Raw genomic sequence first — 18,179 nt, 5'->3', positions numbered from 1 at the left:
TGAGTCAATTCCCATGAGACGGAAAAATCTGTTTATAAGATCTGTTTGATCAACTGTGTTTAAGTTGTTCATGCTAAACAAGTTTCCTAAATAAACATTTTTATAATAGTCGCTTTTATTGCTCCAATGAAACAAATCCTTACTCCGATTAACACCGTTTTTTCGCACATGAGTATAGCGGTTTTATTCCGCAAGGAATTAGCAGTGTCATTCAATTCCGCAAATAATCTATCCAGAAAAGATTCAATTCAGCAAAGATACAATTTTATAAAGATTTAATTCCGCTAGGAATTGCAGTGGAGTAGGAAGATTCAATTTCATAATTAGTTGTACAGGAATAACAAGATTCAATTGCAGTTGCAAAGGAATTGAAAGAAGGATTCGAAATTAAAGTCCCGAAAACAGTCGGTTCTGATTGAGATTAATATAAGAGTCGTACAGGAGAGATCAGAACACTGACCGATACAATTGGTCGGCAAAGTAAGGCTAGTCTAGGATATAACATAAAGGAATCAAAAGAGTCGATTCGAGATTCAACTCTGTAAAATAATCAAAAAGCACATCACTATTACACACATAACACATAACGCTAGAATGAAGATTTACAAACTCCTATTATTAATTAATTCAACACAATATTGCACATGCAAAAGGTTTATAGTCGAAGTTAACAAAACGCCGACAATAAAAGTTATTTGATGCATATGGTCGGGATATCAAAGGACCTAAATATTACTTAGCAATTACTTACTTAGCAAAGATAGGGTTTCTATAGCTAACTGAACATCTAAAGTTTCATTCTGAAACCGTAGAAGCACAGTTTAATATGGTTATTTATATGAAGAACGACAAATGGTGAATTTCTAACATTGGGACCCTTTCCGTTTTATGTTCGTAGGCAGGAATTTCAGGCTGTCAGCTGTTTGCATTGTATAGCAGTTTTCGAGTAGCTATATAAGTGGTTATAATATACAGGTGGGGTTATCCCAAGGTGTATGAATTTAGAAGGCTGATTTTTATCGCTTCTGTTTCTGAATGAAGATGTTAAGAGTGTTTTGTGTATTCGTCAAGCTTCCAGAAAGTGATATTCAAGTGATATTCAAATTTGGTTATAAAAAATATGCTATGAGACCACCTGGACTACATACACTTTGATTCTGGATTTCACCACCTGATATCTTCAATGAACCTTGGGATAAATGAAAATACCACCTTGTTTTGCTATTTTTTCGAGCTGGTACTCGTATCTAATTCTAGCATTGAGGCAATAAAAATCTAGGCTAGTGTGGTTTTGTATGAAGTATTTACATGATTTCAGCCACCAACCGTCAAACTCCGAACAAAAAACCGATTAGAATCTTGAAGGGTCCCAATACTAGAAAGACGTTGAAAAGCAATACGAGCGGAGTCGTTCTTTCTGAACAAAAAAAAAAAAACTAAGAAATACGTTGAAATGTTTTTATTTTAGTATTTATTATTTAAACGTTAAATATTTACATTGATCATACTTTTCATTGATTTTACAAATGTCCAGTACTATGACCAAAGTGAATGGTTGCTGCTATTCAGAACATCCATCCACTGCTTTTTATCGTCCCGATCACCACCGTACGGTGCTTCAGGGGTCATAAAAATTTTATGATACCCGCGGCGCAGCGTCTGACACCCTTCCCTTCTCAGGACAATTCACGATCCTCGACAAGGATATAAACCCGCTAACCAAACGTATCCACAATTTGCCAGTTCACCTTCCATCACGAAACCAAACTTCCAAAAATACAACGTAATAACGCGGAATCAAATTCTCTACACATACGCGTTACCTAGCAGAGAAGCGAGCAAAGAAACGCAATCACCACAAACTAAAAGCACGGGCACCCGGCAAATACGGTCTAAATGGGGCCATCAATGCTTCCGCGCATCCGTTCCGCTCTTTTTGTGTGCTCTTGTTGTGTGATTATATTAGTGCTTAAATTAGCGTAAAAATGAACCGCTCATTGATAGTTGTTTTTTCCCCGCAATCGTCCACACTTTGCGCATCGCAACTTTTCATTTAATGCTTCATTTGCGCTCGTCCTGCCACATCCTCCCCATCTTTAATCACCCGTAAGCGAAGGGAATTGCAAGAAAAAGGGCACATAATTAAAAGAAAAGGGGAATCAGGGTAGGTAGGGAAAAAGGTGTACCCCCGACTGACCGAGCTTAATGCCGGTGCGTGTAATGAGCGCCTCGCAGATGTGCTATGGAGCGTATTTTGAGCGCTGTTTGATGTAGCCAAGCTTCCGGGCAAGCTCACGACTACACCCACCACGATTGCCACCATTCTGGGGCAGTTTAGCTGTAATTTATTCGCAACCAAATGTAGCAAACAAGGTTCTATTCACCGTTTAGACGAGCTTAACCATGTTACCATGTAAATGGTAATTCTTCGCTAATTACATGCACCTTCACCCGGTGCCCTTTGGGGGGAGGTCAACATTTCAACCCCCCTGTACTGTGGCCTTTTATTGACAGGATTACAAATGGAACGATCCGATTCGACAAATCGGTTCGATTGATAAAGCTAATTGGACGCGTGATGCCATCGGGCAGCTTCACTCTTCACTGCCGTTTTGGGGAGTTGCGGGGGGGGGGGGGGGGGGCGAGATTGAGCAGTGGAGCGGAAGAGGACAGATTTATTTCAACCACCAACTAACACGCCGGCTCACCGGCGTTGACCTTTCACTTGCATCGTCCCTGTCACTGTCGATGATTGACGGATAATTAGTGGTCGCGAAGGGAGCTGCGCGGATTTCCATCGGACGAAGAGAAGAGGGCAGCTTAGTGACCCGTGATTGTGTGTCGCTCGCTGCCGAGCGATTGTTGGCAAGAGTTGATAATTAACGGTGTTTGTAAGTGTGTACTTTTTTCTTCTTTCAATGTCCACACTATACCAAGAGATGATGGACAGGACAGTGAAGTAGCAGTTTTGATAGAGTTTAGCGTTGTTGAAGTGAAGGATTACGATGATTCTTGGGCAGGTAGTAAGTATGTAAGCTTCTTGTTTGTGTCGATTCGTTTGTGCTTGTGCATTGATTGGAATGACATCAAAATATTAAATCAACAGAGAAACAATGTACAGTGTTGTCGTTTGTTTTGTGTCGGCAGCTTCCTAACGTTTTGTGTGAGGAGGATGAGGATTTTTTGATTAGTTTTGAAAGGTATTAGATGTTCAAGGTCTTAATGTCTTAATAATGTTTTTTTGATTTTGTTTTTTTTTGTCATAATCTTTGATCACTTATTTTATGGTCTCTGAGTATCTTTGATTTCTTTGGGATGTAATATTTTAACTGAAAAGTGATTTTTGATTGCATAACAGGAGGTATAATTTACATTTCTTATGGTTTTCTGGAGGCTTGAGTAACGGTTGGGATTCATTTTTCTATTCTTAGGGATTTTTCTATTTTTAAGTTTGAAGATAGTTGTTTTGAAAATTAAATGGCATATCCGAGCTAAGTAAATGTCTTTCATAACTTCCATTAGTCATCAATGTCATTGAAAACATATATAAATTAAGTTTATTGCTAGCAAGGATGACAGAAGTACTGCCGAATCGTAACTTTATGCGTAAATTTTACACGTACCGCCTCTTTAATGTAGTCCATAAAAGTAAAACATCAGTTTTGTCCCTTTTTGTATAGTTAAAGTTTTTAAACTACGACTTGAGCAAGTGATTTAAGTTTTCTGCAACATTGTTAGTTGTGAAAAGTTGGCTGTTTTCCGAACTAAAACTAAGCCATTTCAAATCGCATACTAGAGTATGTTATTGGTGATCGTTAGACGTTTCGTTACACTCTATTTGACTTCTCAGAATTTAAAGAAGCCATCGAACTACTGAAACACACGGTAGTACTTAGGAAGTTTTATTTTCAAAGAATTAGAATCCACCAGACTTCTCTTATACTTTAGGACTCTTTCTCTCTCTTGTGCAATGATCACAGGCACCGCTCAAATGAAAGTGGCGCATTTCTGTGAACTGCATCATTCGCAACAAAACTACAAATTCCGCAACCACTTTTCGCAGAACAACAGCATCCCTGCCCCTACATCAAAAATCTTCTCTTAATTATCTTCTCGCAGTACGGTCCTTTTGATGCAACCAGTCCTAGCAGCATGTAACCACGCTGTCCAGCTTCCAACCACACATCCTGATCTGCACAGGGTGCGCACACGTACACTGCGGCAAACGGCCATCGAATGTATATGGGAGCCAGTGGCCATACATTCCGGTACGTGTCTACATAATTGATACATCCGGTACCGGTCCCTTTGATGCGATCGGAATCAACATTCCCGTCCATCCGGCATGGCAAAAGTGAAACAGAGGGAATGGTGAGTGGGACGGATACGCCATACCTTCCGGGGGAGTTGCTGCCTGTCGTTGGGCTGCTCCTGCACCGGTCATTACCACAATTGCACACTGTCCCGTTTAAGAGGGAACACTGCATGCGATGTGCACGGTTCGTATCGCGCTCCTTCCGGGAAGCACATTCCCGGAGCGAAAACATTGGCGTAACAATTAATGGAGTCGATGCAATTGCGGGAAAAGTCTTTTGACGCACAGTGTGCACATGGTGCGTTTAATGTGGCGCCGTTGTTTGCCGTTGTTAAAGGGTAGAGACATATTGATTGTAATGATGGAGGCTACTAGTCGAGAGCATTCGCGTAGACAATTTGCTGTTTACAATAGTGAGATGAGTTGATGAAAGAATAAAATACACTTTTGAAGCGTTAGTTTGATGCACACACACACACACTTACCAAAATTCCCTCACTTTAGGCAAACTCTTGCACGGTGAAATTTAAACTAGATAAATAAATCTTGCCTGCCCCAAACTTTTGGCATTTCGGAAACGAGTTTCGAGTGCACCAGAATGCAGATTGCGTGCCGGCAATAGATAAACTTAAATAAAAAATGCACCCGAAACGTACCAACAAACACAAAGCTGCACATCGCGCATCTGGACGCAGAGATTGAAAAATGGATAAAAGATGAATGTACGCAAAACTTCACCGCGCTCAAAATGTATTCAAATTCAATTCAAAACCACACGGGACGGGAACGCCTGAAATGCCCGAAAAGTGCGGTTGGAGGATTGTGCTGTGTGGCACACGCAAAAATTGGAATCCTCCCGAGACGACGATGCAACGTTGCAACGAAAAAAAAAAAAAAACTCGGGAAGAGAGAGAGACACTCGGGGAACGTGCATTAATTTTTGTTGAATGCAAAACGATCCGGATGGTTTGTGAGTAGTTTTTTTTGTCCCATTTTCTCTGACGACAGGGGTAAAAGAATGCGGTTTAAAAGAATTCGGGTAAGCGGTTGGGTAAATAAGCAAAGCGGCATAAGTGGACTTTTTTTTTAAAGAGAAGTAGTCGAGAGTCGTTCAAAAAGGAGAGAAAGAGAGGAGGCATCAGAACTGGAATAAAAAGACTTCGGTGCTTCATACTACTGGTTCAGCGGCTAACGGACATTAAAAACGCTTAATTGATGTACTGTTTTTGTGTGCATATGCGACTCTTCTCGTCCCTACCGCTAGAGGTGAAGCTATCGAGCCCAGTAAGCAGCGCATAAAAAGTGTGCATAAAATCATCCTCCAAAAACGCACAGACCGACGGAGTGTTTCACAAACCTAATCCTCCATCATCCTGAAGTGGTGGAGTAGGAAAATAGGATGCTTCCCATAATTATGGCTCCAAAAAAAGAAAAGAACGGGTTGAGTGTGCAACGGCGATGCTCTCAACACACCCCACCCCGAATGCGAATGGCCTCAAAATGGCCAGCTCCCGTTTGCACGGAACGAACCATTCAGCATCGGACAGCGCGTTTAAATTTCAATTAGACGCATCGTGTCCGGCCGCGAGCAGACGAACGTATGTAATGGCGAACGAATGGTGGTGTGCACCGAATGGAAGGAGTTTTTTTTGGTTGTGTGTTTGTGTGTTTGAGTGAGTGAAACGACGTTGGCAGCACTATTTGCACTACTGGAGCCGCCGTGATGGACACTCGAGCACTCGATTGAATCCATCCATGCGGCGCTCGAGGGAAAATAGCATTATAATAACGATGATGCAAAGCAACACACAACACACCGAAGAGGATAGCAAAAAATAGGGAAAACGGAAATGGGGAAAAAAACGGGGAAAGTAGCAGCAGCATCAACAGCAAAACAAAGAAAAAAAAAAGGCTCACGAACAGTTTGGGGCTCCGCAGTGCCTGCTGTGGACAATTACAGGAATCATCAGTTTAGTGGTTATGAACATTACACTAAGTAATCCGATTACATGCTGTCGGTACATCGTTTGTCCAGGCTTCGGGTTCGGTGCGATGGTTTGCCGCCAGGCAGCAGCTAACGAACCACAAACGAGTGTGTGTGTGTGTGTGTGTGTGTTGGCATCGACAATATTTCGCTCCCTTACCCTAAAGCGGGAGACGAAACATCTTTATTCATATAGTGCCGCTCGATGTGCCGCTGGGCGAAGAGGCGTTGAAGCGTTGTTTGATGCGTTGGTTACGTAGGGGTTGTATTGTTGTATGGTATGGATGGTACAGACAAAAGGGATGTGTTGTATTTATTATATGTATTAATTGAATTTCATACAGGTTTGATAATATTTTGCGCTTAAATTAATTCCTATAATGCCAATGCAGAAATGTTAATTATTTTTAAGGATTTCTAAAACATCAATATAAAATTTATTACAAAATTCAATTAACGATACGCTCAATTTGAGACGAGATACACGCTCCTTCCGCTGAACAAAATCCGATTTAAGGTAAATCACAAACGTTCTTAGCTAAACGGTCGCAAGCCATTCTTGCTGACTGATTTTTCACTTCACACACCCGAATCGCCCCTTCGAATCAATCTTCATGAAATCTTTAGCATCATCTAGCTTGACCCATGGCCACCGAAGAAGCTAAACCAAAAGCTAATTCGCCCTTATCGCCTGGAAAGCTTCCACCGTTAATCGCCAAGATGGATGAATGATCGCCGGCAGACAGATCGCAGCACCAGAAAATTGTCGAATAAGCGTTGTCTCTGTAATTTAATCCCCTTCCTTTCGATAATTGATTCAACCAATCCAAGCCACTCCCAAAGTAGGGAGAGAGCGCTTCGATCAGCGGGCTCACGTGAGGTGAGAAGGATCCGAGATCGAAATCTTCGATCAGCTCAGGAATAAATCTTAGCCCGTCGGTTTCAACAGGCGGGTTTGGTGGTTTGGTGGATCAAAAGTGGTAAGCTTTACTTTCCGTATGCCGTCTGTGCGATTGTCGCACCATTCCTTTCGCTGTATGTGTGTGTGTGTGTTAGTGAGCCCGGAAAGCACATAATCGGAAGTGACTCCTTTGATCGATAGGATTATAGCGTGATGTATGGGAATGGTGATTGAATCAAGCAAAGGCAAAGATAAAAATGGGGATCGCCCGGAGGTATTGCCAAATCACAAAGAGCGTACGAACGACTCTGCCTGTTATCACACGCGGTGTTATTTTGCGTGCACGGTTTCGAAACTGCGTATCTGGGCGCAGTGCTAGTGTACGGACGAATGCATACCTTCCGCCTTCCAAAAGCCTTCAATTCGAAAGGGAGGGTAAAGCGAAAAAATGAAGAAAAAGAGAAATACCATCTTCAAACACTTTGCCCCGTGCGGCCATGCCAGCAACCCCGAGGCACATCGAACTGTCGGCTGGTGTCATCCTTTCTCAACCCGATTGACAGACGTCTTTCGAAAACGAAGGAAAAAAGACAGGCCCCCGGTATGGAGAAAGAGAGAAAGAAGTGGAGGGATTTATTTTATATTTTTCCTTCTAGAAAATGGAACCGGGAGAAGATATCTTCGTCTTCGTGCGGATGAAATCAAAAGCTATTCAGTTTCTGCACTTTGCAATCGTCACTTGTCTTCTGCCTGCGTGGTCCAGCAAAGGCGAGGGATTTAGCAGGGCAGACGAGGAAATACAGAACGGAAATGTCTTTCAACCAAATCTTTTCGGATATCGGCTCCGATCGGAATCGATTGGCTGCGTGGCCCGTTGGAAACCGACCAACTGTCAACCGAACCCCTAATGCTGGGTGTATTAGTATTGCCCTGCTGCTGACGGTTGGGAAGGGGAAGATAAGGGCAGAGTGTATTTAGGTGGAGTGTGTGCGGTAGAGTTCAAGAGCTGCAACGGACGTTCACACCGGAAGACGTGTCGAATTGGTTCGACCAAGACCGTTGAGCTTATTTCCGACGTTATGGTTGAGTGATGATATGTTTTTGTTTCACGTTTATGACATTTTACTCGAATCGACATTCGTATTGTTCGTCTTATAGAATTAAAGCGTTAGTAATAGTATTAGTGTTAGAAGACACTTGTGCTAAGTAAAATCCCGAGGAAAAATACAATTGTTGATGTAAAGAATTAAATAAACTGATGTTTACAGACCTTAACAATTATTGAGCATAATAAATTAGTAACTGAAGAACTTCTTCTTCTTTTGGCTCAACAACCGTTGTCGGTCAAGACCTACATGTACCACTTGTGGAGTTGGCATTCAGTGACTTTTGGATTACCCCCCCCATAGCAGGATAGTCAGTCCTACGTATGGCGGCACGGTCTATTTGTGGCTTGGACCCATGACGGGCATGTTGTTACGACTTGACGACATGAGACCGACTTCTGAACTGATAAATTAAAGAACTAAAAAAAAATAAAGGAATTTATTTATACCGAGCTACAAACCTTAATCACTACAGTATTAAAACACTAGAGAACTAAAGAAATAAAAAGCTACACAACCAAAAATTTTACTTAGAAAATGAAGAACTTAAGAATAAAAAAAAAACTGAAGAACTAAAGAGTGTAAAACATATTGAAATAAAAAAAAGAAGAGAACGAAAGATAAAACACATAACTAAACTACAAAACATAGAACTAAAGAACTAAAGAACTAAAGAACTAAGAACTAAAGAACTAAAGAACTAAGAACTAAGAACTAAAGAACTAAAGAGCTAAAGACCACAAGAACTAAAGAAATAAAGAACTAAAGAACTAAAGAACTAAAGGACTAAAGGACTAAAGGACTAAAGGACTAAAGAACTAATGAACTAAAGAGCTAAAGAACTAAAGAGCTAAAGAACTAAAGAACTAAAGAACTGAAGAACTAAAGAGCTAAAGAACTAAAGAACTAAAGAGCTAAAGAGCTAAAGAGCTAAAGAGCTAAAGACCAAAAGAACTAAAGAACTAAAGAACTAAAGAACTAAAAAATCTAAGGACTGACTGAAATAACTTCATACGATCAGACGAGATGTTCAAATAATAACTATTGATAAGGCATGCGATTTTACGATCAATTCTTGTGTTGATTTGTACAAGTTTCACTATCAAATGCTGTTTTACCGAATATGCTAATCTTAATAGGCATGTTTTCCATTTTCAGAACTGTGCTAAAATTAACCATTCAAAGAACAAAGATCACTCGCTTAAAACATGGAAATGGATAGAACATGGAGCATGGAATCTGTTTACAGAATGCGTGTGTAAGAACATGTTTCCACAGTCCATAACAAAACCTTCTCAACAATAGTAACACACACACGAACAGTTCATCCACTCCAACCATGCTGGGTTTGTTCGGTAGCCACCACCACCACCACCAACATCACCACCAGGTTACACACGTACACAGTTGCCCTGGTTGAAGATTAATAATTGATGCCGTCAATTACCTTACTGAATGGTGGAAACTCTTAGCCTAAGCCTTTTACCGAGTTCGTCCTTTATCCTGAGCTAAAACCGGATTCTACCCGTACTAAGGACGTGGGAGTTTTCGTGAAAATAGTTCGAAACTGACCGCACTACTTTCGATACATACACTATACACACAAATACACACTCAACGCTGAGCGCTGTACCTAAATACGAATGAAGATGTCCATTTGCTCGTGGCGGGTTTTCCGTTTCGGGATTTACATTTTCCTTTTCCGTTGCTTTCTAGTTGATTTGGAGACGCGAGGCATGCGGCACGCGGCAAGGACACGGGACCGAAACTGGAATAGTCACAGACAGACACTGTTCGGCCTGTGGCAGGTCGGTCGGTCGGTCGATTTCGTCGGTTGGTTTTGGCAATGCTTATTTTGTTGAATGTATGGAAATGAATGGATGTGATGAAAAATTCATATTTCCCTACTTTCTTGCCCGTTGCCTGTGGCTCTTTACCACTCACGTGTCCTTCGCCAACCACCCGTGTCGGCATTTAGCATTCCATAAACACTTCTGCCCAATTTTGCTCCATCAGCTTACCGAGTGAGAGCGTAAGAGACCAGCTCCATGGTTGTGGAATGGACGGTATGGGTACGGATTTCCCTTTCCGCAACATTGTAGCTCGACTTCATTCGGCCAGCTTTGCTCGTTGCTTCGTCGTTGCAGCGGTCGTTGTACGCTCCCAACATGACAGGTAGCAGGGAAAAGGTTTTTAAAAATCGTCCTCCTGCCCACCAATGCCAGCGCTTCGGTGAAAATGTCTCACAATTAGGGTACGTACGTATCGGTTGATATGATTTCGGACGGACAGGCGCATACATTTGAGGTGGGTTTTGCTTCAAGGATGGTTTGGATTGCGTTGTACACGCGTGAGAGGGGTGAGTATATATGTGTGTGAGCGTTTTCTTTTTTCATGTACTCACTAAAAACAAAACGATGTACGGGCGGGAATCCTGATCCAACCCGGGCGATGTTTGGTAAGTTTTTTTAATTGGAATCGATTTTAAAACATGTGCTGCAAGCGTGCTGAGCTGCCAGGAGTTTGTGGAAAAGCTAACACAAAATCTAAAAACAGCACGGATAAATTGAAGCAGATATAAACAGTAGTTCGGGCAACTTTAGGCCAGTGTTGCTGTAGTTATACGGGTTGAAATTGTTGTTTGCATGTAATTAATTATACTGTGCTGTTAGCAAAATACGTTTCGGAAAATGTGCATATATGTGCATCGCACTGACATCTGCCGCAATATTCTGCTTACGTAAACAAGGTTTCTTAGTATTAATAAACTAGTACATACAGTAAATGAGTGAATGAATTCAATGAAAATCCAATTACTGTGTATAATTATTGTTTCTACGCAGCAATCACTCAATGAATGGCACAACCTTTGTCCTTAATACCGATCATTCTCCCTTTCAAACAACCATTTTCCCCGTTTATTGTGCATCTCTTAAAACAAACTCCCCTCTTTACCGTATAAACTTGGTTCTAACTTGCCCTGCTTGAACGATACTTGAAATTTGCCGGAAATATGTTTTTCGTGCAAATTTATCGAACTTGCTCGCGGCAGCTGTCGGTAAGATGGCGCGATGGCGCCAACTTTCCCGGATGGCAAACCCACCAGCCATCCAGCCAGCCAGCCAGCCAGCTTGCGCTAGGAGGTGTATTTTCTCCCGCTCTGGGCGCGCGCTTTTTGCTCTCTTCATTTGTCGCATCATCATTTATTCAGTTCCAGGTTTTGGTGGGTAAAAAAAGAAAAAAATACTCCTCCACCCGTCCCCCAAATACTGGGACAGCGGACAGCGACAGGGAAAAACTTTCGAACGCAGCGCATTAAAAGCGGGCGGAGAAGAAAAGCGCATCTGCAATTGTTTCCCACTTTGTGCCCCGTTCGTCCCACTCGCGGCCCACTTTCTGGCCTGACCGTTTTTGCTTACTTTTTCGCGTCGATTTATCTGCGCTCTTTCGTCCGTCCGTTAACTTCTGCCGCGCTAACGATGCACCAGCCGTCGCTCCTTCCCTCTCTGCCGCACCTTCACTTGCAACAAACCGTATCCAATGGCCGAAAATAACATTTTTGCACCACAAGAATCAAGCTCCTCGACGCAGCATTAAGCATTAAGGGGTTGAATCGTTTCGTCGCAAAAAAGAGCTCTCCCAACCCACTGCCTCGTTGTGCGGGACAGCGAGAAGGAAAGGAGAGAATTAAAAAAAAACCTACACACAGAAACTGGACACTGTAGCTTGATTGTTAACCCCTTTTTTGTGTGCGGGTGTCTGCCCGAGCGCTACTCTTCCGGTTGCCTATTAAGCAATCGACCTTTTGCTTCCGTTCTGTGTTGCTTCAATTGGGAAGGAGGGATGGGTGGTGGGGCGAGGGGGGCATCCTCATTTTGTCTTAACTTTTTCGCTTTTCCCGCGGTATGCCATTATCTTAATTTTTCGCCCGCTGCTGATTTATAGCATCATAATCGTGTTATAATTAGTACGTCTATATTTACGCGACGTACCGCTTAACCGTGGCCCCGGTTCTGCTTTTTGATGTTTCCGTTGAGGGGCGGTATGGTGTCCAGTGTTCAGGCGAAGGGTCTTTGTGGTAGGTTTTCGTGTTTTTTTTTTCAGTACTTACTTACTGTAACGTTTGATGCGTGAATGCATCCATTTTTAATTTTGCTCATCTTGCGTTGGACCGTTTGAGCGGTTGCTTCAAAGGAAATAGAAATTGGTACATTTTTTTTTGGGGGAGGAAATAACGTTTGAGAATGAATTTAGGATAGCCAATTTCTGTTTTGCTTCATTTTGTACGATCAAACAATTTGTTAACAAAGGAAAGGATTACCCATTTACTAAAAGGAAATGAAAAATGCTTCGATGAGTTAATAAGCAACAACAGCGAACAAAAAAAAAATAGTTTTTCTTTGCATCTATGTTTATCAACCCTCAAATAAAAGATTATTTTTTATCATTTGTATCTACTTGTTACTTAAGTTCAGTCACAGGGTTACACAATTTAATTTGAAGGTTTAGTATATCTGCTATACACAACTTATTATAATACACACTATCAGCTATAAACACATTGTAACACACTTTGGAAAGCCAAACCACACCATTGTAACACATTCATTATAACACATTCAGTAAATCAGATCATGCCATAGCAAAACACCCGGAAGAGCCGTCAATTCAAACAAATAACAGATGTGACATACTTATCAAAAACAACCGAAACGCAGAACAAAAGCAGGAACAGTATGTAACCCAAAGCAGGAACAGTATATGCATTAAACTCAAAATAGGAAAGTAGTGACAAGAATCATCGTTCTTGTCAACAAAAGACAAACGTAACTAGCTGAGTGAAAACAATAACTTTCCAACATACAACCCGGAACCAAATGTCAGAAACACTTAACTTCTTCTGAGTATAAATAAAACCAATTCCGACCGTGGCAAGTCAGATTTGTTCGGACTGTCAGGATAGGACTATGCCCATCGAACATCTATCGAGTTTTCAGTTTAGTTATGTCCCCCTCCCCAAGGTAAGGCCTCTAAACTCCAACGTTTCCAGTAAGGGAAACCTCCTAAAGGTTTCGACGATCAAGGTTTCGCCTGGACGATCAAGTGTTGAAAAGTCCGCTTCGAACAAAGTATTATTCTACCTCGATACATGTCAGCGAAACACTGACCTACCGCGACGGTACTCGAGGTACAGTTGTACGATCATCACATTACAAAGGTTCTGAGGCTTAAATTCAAGAGGCACATCAAACGAAACTTATTCCATTAACCATGGCGGTCCTGAAACTTATAGTGAATCCGTACTGCTCCTAAAGCTGATAGTTAACCTGTACCAGCCCTGGAACTGGACTTAAATTTATACCGAACCTGGAACATCTTAAGCTGTCGTTCTGAAACTGGTTCCAATCGATGCCGGTTCTAGGAAAATTTGTAAACTCATCCAGGTCCAGGAGATGGTAATGGACCTTTGACGGTAATGGAACTGGTTCCAGGGCCATACGGTAAACTGATGCTGAATCCATACCGGACCTAGTTGATTGAAACTGATCCAAAAACTATAACGATCCCATAACTGGAGCCGTACTGTAGCGGTACAATAAATTGCTCCGAAACTACTCGAAGTTCTGAACTGAACTTGAATTCATATCGGTCCTGGAATTAACCATGGAACAATGACGGTGCTGGAACTGCGTCCAAACCTGTACCTGTGTAAGAAGGCCCTGAACCGAGCCTAAAACTGTTGTTGAGCTCATATTAGATCTGGCAATAATCATGAGTAAATACTGGTACAGGAACTAATCCCAACCCAGGATTCGTTCTGACCTGAATAAATTGAACGAAATATTGAAGTGTTACTGAATCAACTACGTTTCTGGAACTAATCCTGATTCCGTTCCGAAATTGGTACTGGCTCTAGTGCACACTAGAGTTGTGCCTCAAGAACCAGAACTGTACGATTCATTCAATGCATCGTAAAGAACGAATGACCTACGTTCAGCTAATCATGGTTCATCAATTCTATTTAAATCATAATGTATGGAGATGTTCATGAAAAGAACGTCCTACCTGCCGAAATAAAGATTGTCCTGGTCTGCCAAATAACTTTCAAGATGTAATAAATTAATTCGTCTTGTGAAATGAAACCATTTACCATATTGTCATAGGCTGAAATGAACGAATGAATCGCGATTCACGTTCAGCTCATCTAAACGAAAGAACTAGTACGTTCACGTTCATGGAAATGAACCGAATTGCCCAAGCCTAGTACTGAGCTAGACACCTGAGCAAGAACTGGTCCAGAACTGATGCCATTCCTGGAAGTGCACTATTCTGGACTAAAATTTGCACTTTAATCAGTCGCGCTAATGGAACAAATCGCAAAACCTCCTAGGTCCAGACATCGATCTAGTAGCTACACCGAACCAGTAACTCATTCCGCTACCATTTTTATCAAGTAAACATTTCCAGTAGCAGTTTTTTTTATACATATTGCATAAACATTCGGCAATGAAGCATAAAAAAAAGACAATCTTTCTAGTGCGAACAAATTACATGAAGTGATTGCACGTTGTTCTTCAAAAATGTAAAATTTCTTTCTCAGTATCATTAACTTACCGATGGAACGCAAAATTCCCAACCTGCGCTTCGGCCGGAAACGGGCGCGCGCGATTGTCGAACGTGTTAATTCATTCGTTCATAATACGAATTTCCGGTGCGATCTCTATTTCTTCCAAGACGGCAAGAATACGGCGAACAAAAAACCCGAAAAACGCCCGTACAATCGTCTACGCGAACCGTTCGACACACGTCAAAATGGTCGAAACCGGAAGCGAAGGGATGCTGTGAATGGGTGGGGAAGGGAAAGCAAAAGGATGCCGATAAGATAGAGCACGAACCTGGTGAGCAAAAGGAATCACTGGGAAAAACACTTCCGGGCCGCGTTCGGTGTGATGGGAAAGTGATGAAATTAAGCATTTCTGTCACCCAAACCACTTCTCTTTCAAACAATGCCCCCTGCCCTCTCCCCCCTCCCCTTCCCAAAAAGGAATGGAAAATCATCGAGTGGAAATGCGCAACGTCTGATGAAGTACTTGTAATATCGAAACGCGTCGCCTTCTTTCGGCCTGTTTTGGCCCGCGCTACGCTACGGGAAACTGATTACGTGCGGCTGGGCTTTGTAATTATTCAACTCCTCGTCGGCACTGGAAATAAATTATTCAAATCCGAGCTGTAGACACATTTAAATGAGGCAATTTTCTACTTGGCGTAAGACCCACCATTCCCTCACAGCACTAGCAGGCACCGCACCAGTTCAGTGCGGCAGGCGTGCTTCCATGCGAAAGACGTTCGTTTTTTTTATCGAAATAAAATATGAAAAAGTTAAGCACGGCGCTCGAGAGGGAAGAAGGATGGACGCCGCAAGACAAAAAAAGAAAATCTATACACCCATAAAGTAATTCTGTGTTGCCTTTAGGAAGGTAGGTGTGTAAGGAAAAACCCTTGCCCAGCAAGATAGGTAGGAAATTTTTACCATTCATTACGCGAAGAAGGTGAAACGCTTCGATTACACCTTACATACCGAGTGCGTTTGCTCCGGTGTGGGTTCTGCCCGTACTTGGCATCGGTTGGTTGTTCGTCATTTCGCACCGGGGCACGTAGTTGGAAAATATTGCATTTTGTACGGTTCAGGGATAATGTGTGTCTGTGTGGCTGTGTGTGTTTGCAAGGCGCAACACGCTATCGGACCGAAGTGGCGATGGCGCGAAGGAAAATTATTTACTCTTCGTGATCGCCCTACCTGATGACGGTGGAGGACTGTGTGTTGGTTGGTGGGCGATGTATTTAGCGCCGTCTGGGCTCTACGAAAATCCGTTTACTTGTATCATTTCGCGGGAAATGATGTACAACTGTAATAACTTCTTATTGCAGTGCTTTATTTGCGATGTGCGAAGGGGGTTGGGACTGGATTTCAGATGAAATTGATAGCGATTCATTTAATGACGGCACAGCTTGTTGCAGCTCGAGATTAATACGAGTTCTTTGCGAGTAACGTATTTGTTTAATAAAAGCGTTCTGTGCTTTGTGTCCAAAGGTAAAGTTATCCTTATCAAAAAAGCTGTAGAAACTTACTGCGAAGCGGTAACAGAACGACACAAAGAGATTTGCAACCAAAACGGTATGCTCAGCTCAGAGAGAGAGAGAGAGAGAGAGAGAGAGAGAGAGAGAGAGAGAGAGAGAGAGAGAGAGAGAGAGAGAGAGAGAGAGAGAGAGAGAGAGAGAGAGAGAGAGAGAGAGAGAGAGAGAGAGTTATAACTCTGCAATGCTAGTACGACATAAACCGTATGGGCGTTTCGAGCTATACTATCTCTAAATCACATTGGTTGCGTTTGGATGCTGTGTTCTTTGTATGGGAATGTAACAAGAAAAGAGCCGACAGGTACCACACCATTCAACCTGTCCAAGCCTTTCTTATCGCTTTCGGCTAGGCATGGTGTAGTTTATTCCGCTCAATACTGGTAACTGCACAAAAGAAACTCTCCTTTTGTATGGTCAAACTGCGGTCAATTGTACATTGTTTCTTGTACCTGTCACTCACCGCAATCCAGCAGGAGTATGTATTTCGCCTTTGCAGGCACTCATAAACTGAACAGGGGTTGAAAAATAGCTTCCAAGATAGTGGCAAACGTCTGTGGTTGGGCTGTAGTGAGAAGGGTTACATTATTATTACATGCATATTTACACAACTAATGTGTAGATTTAAACGTAAAGAAAGGTAGGGAGGCGTTCAGATTGCAGGCTTGAAAGGGGATGGTAGAGTAATTTAGCAAAATATTACTTCAGAATAAACAAAGGACAGCGATAGGGACAATATGTTCTGTCAGCTTGTGTGACTTTAGGTTTACGACTTAATCTAGTGTTGCTTATGTGTGTGTTTTTGGGGCGTTTATATTGGACCGAAGTGGACCGTTTGGATTTACCTTCAGCAAGGATATTACAGAAAAGAGATCATAACAAGAGCTAATTAATTGGGGATAATAAGCTCAGATGGTAGTAATAATGATGTCTAAATTCTGAGAAGAATCAAATTGTATCTTGTTATTGCTTGTTTGCCTGAACTTGCAATGTAGTAGACTGAGGAAGCGCATTTCTAGCTTAATATTGAAAACACCTTAACATATTGAACACTCGCTTGTGCACTTTGCTTCCCTTCTAATCTTTATAGATGGTTGGTGCTTAAATAAAGCATAGACAGCATATTTCGTATCAAAATGAACGCTTGAAAGGTTGATGTGATGAAATCAACAGCAAAACAGACAGCAAAAAACGCACACACCTTGTTTCCCGAGAGTGTAGATAGCGCTAGCTCCTGAGTGGCGACGGTACCGTTGGCATCCGTTCCAATTAACAAGGGATAAAGTTGAATTAAAACATGATTGGATGGTGAAATGGAGCTGCTGTTGCTGGGCCCTGTCTACGATAAATACATGGTGGTTTAGCTACACGGCAAGATCGGCATTGCACCGTCTCGAAGGCTGAAGGCTACGGTAGGAAACTACAAACAAAGTGCAACGGAAGCCACTACCACTCACATGGATTTGCAAACGGGTGAACATAGCAAACTGGTTTAACCTGCTGACCTGAAGATTGTGTTCATCCAATATGTTGGACCGGGGTGAGGAACTGGTTCTATGGAGTGCTGCACCGGACAGGAAAAGATGCGGCCTGAAAAGGCGTTGCGAGACGTAGCGAGGCGTTATGAGACGGGAATGATTAGACATTATATTGGGGATTTTTTGGGACCAACGAGGCGTGTGTCCGGACAATTAAGATTTAATTAAAAAAGCAACCTGTGATGTATGCAAATTAGCCGTA

Source organism: Anopheles merus, chromosome 3L (assembly GCF_017562075.2).
Source record: "Anopheles merus strain MAF chromosome 3L, AmerM5.1, whole genome shotgun sequence".
Lineage (NCBI taxonomy): Eukaryota > Metazoa > Arthropoda > Insecta > Diptera > Culicidae > Anopheles > Anopheles merus.
This window is presented reverse-complemented; position numbering follows the sequence as displayed.